The following is a 2524-nucleotide window of genomic DNA, read 5'->3' as shown; positions in this document are numbered from 1 at the left end:
ATTTTGGAGCCCCCCAAAATAAAGTCTGACACTGTTTCCACTGTTTCCCCATCTATTTCCCATGAAGTGATGGGACCGGATGCCATGATCTTCATTTTCTGAATGTTGAGCTTTAAGCCAACTTTTTCACTCTCCTCTTTCACTTTCATCAAGAGGCTTTTTAGTTCCTCTTCACTTTCTGCCATAAGGGTGGTGTCATCTGCATATCTGAGGTTACTGATATTTCTCCCGGCAATCTTGATTCCAGCTTGTGTTTCTTCCAGTCCAGTGTTTTTCACAATGTACTCTGCATATAAGTTACATAAGCAGGGTGACAATATATAGCCTTGATGTACTCCTTTTCCTATTTGGAACCAGTCTGTTGTTCCATGTACCTGTAGCCCCTATTTTTTGTATTTCCTTCCCATTTAGGTCACCATAGAGCACCGAGTTATACAGTAGGTTCTCATTAGTTACCTGTTTTATACATAATATATTAACAGTGTGTATATATGTATCAATCCCAACCTCCCAGTTCATCCCTCACACACACCCCACCCATTCCTGCTTGGCGTCCATACCTTCCACACATTTGTTTTCTATGTCTATCTCTATTTCTGCTTTGCAAATGAGCTCATCTATACCATTTCCCCTAGATTTCACATATATGTCTTAATACACGATATTTGTTTTTCTCTTCTGAGTTAGTTCACTCTGTGTGACAGTCTCTCGGTCCAAGCCCAACCAACTGGTTCATCTGCAACCGACTTTTAAATTGATTTTTACTGAAAATTAAGCACATTAAGAGTTCAGTCAGTTCCTCAGCTGCACACACAGGCCGCATTTCTAATGCTCCACACCCACTTGTGACCAGCAGCCACCAGGGAGTAAGCCTCTGCTGTCTGGGCTCTCTCCGGTTACCCCCACTGACTTGGGCCCCAGGAAACCGGGGCTTGTCCTCCAGTCACCCCCAGGGGAGGTGGGATTTCAGAATTTGCTGGGTTAGTGAGATGGGAAGGAGCATGGACAGCATGGGTGGGAGACCACTGGGGAGAGAAGAGATCACGTAGGGGGTGGGGTGGGGGGAGCTGGGGGGGAGGAACATTTTACATTTGATTCATTGTGTCAGAATGATTTGGTTGTTAAATAAGCACCTTAAGGGATTATTTGACATTTCATACTTTTAAATTTTTATAAATTAAATTCTTTCCCCTAGGCTAGGTTTTTCTAAGCTTCAGATCTCTGGCTGGAATTGGCCTGATTTGCATAATCCCACCTCTGATATTTAGCCCCACCCCTTAGGAGCCCCTTTTTTGCTGGTCCATCAGGAAAGGCTCTCTGCTGGGCATTCATTCATCTTCCTGGGTCTTCCCACTGTGGGCAGCCACCCTGCCCCAGCTTCCCCTTCCCTGGGGCTGAGCTGGGCCGCGCTCCTGCTGAGAAGCTGGGATAATCCGCCCTGAGCTATTTCAAGGATTAGTCCTGCTGCCTGGTGCCCAGCAACCACAGGGTGGGATTTCAGGGCTGTGGACGCTGGGCCAGGAACGGGGGTGCGGCTCCTGACTTGTAGATCTACTCAGGGCGCTGGGCACTAGGCTCTGGGCTCTGGGCTAAGGGCACGTCCTGGAGTGTGGAGTTGAGCAGAAGGACATAGGCAGCTTGCTGGGCTACAGGCTGGAGAGTCAGAGCCTGAGGTCTTAGGTCCTCAGTCTTTGCCCTGAAACACACACACACACACACCCCTCTCCAAACACACACACACATATACACCTTCTCTGCACATACACACACATGCACCCCTCTCCACACACACACTCTCACCCCTCTCTACACACACACTCACACCCCTCTCTACACACACACACACACACACACACACACATCCACATCCTCTCCTCCTCCTCACTTTCACACACCAGCCTCATCACAACTCTAATGGACTGGGTTGGTTCTTTTACATTTGTGGGAATCTTACTCCATAAAAAAATATTAAATATCATATTCTCTGACTATGTTGGTACACAGATGAAAATGTTAACACTCAAATATCTTCTTCAATCTGAAGTTCATTTTTTTCTTCTGATTCTTAATGAAGATACGTTTGTGGTCTTCTGAAAGTGCTGTCTTACTGTGCGTGATGGGGGAAGTTGGCGCCACCTGTGGCTGGCTGGTGCCTGTCCCACTCTGTTCCCAGCTCTGGTCCTCCAAAGCTGCAGAGGAGGCTGGGATTGGGGGTGTCAGGAGAGCTATGAGGTCCCAAAGTGGGTCATTTGGGGGTCAGAGGGAGGCCTGGAAGTCCCCTGTCTGCTCCCTCTGAAAAAGGAGAGTTTCCTCAGCTGGGAGAACCTGGTGCTGCCCAAGAAGAACAAATTCATGGTTTCATGGAGTCCATCCCGCCCCCCAGATGCCACTGATGACAGATAAGTCGGAGCAACTGAGGGAGTCCAATTTTGGCATCAGAAAGAGATGGCTTCTTCTGAACCCCCCAGCCACTGGAGTTCTGGCTCAAGTCCTAACTGCCCACTGCGGCACATGTGACCCTCTT

The sequence above is a fragment of the Bison bison genome, unplaced genomic scaffold (assembly GCF_000754665.1).
Source record: "Bison bison bison isolate TAMUID 2011002044 unplaced genomic scaffold, Bison_UMD1.0 scf7180017864213, whole genome shotgun sequence".
Lineage (NCBI taxonomy): Eukaryota > Metazoa > Chordata > Mammalia > Artiodactyla > Bovidae > Bison > Bison bison.
The sequence above is the reverse complement of the archived record's forward strand: the minus strand, read 5'-3'. Positions refer to the sequence as shown.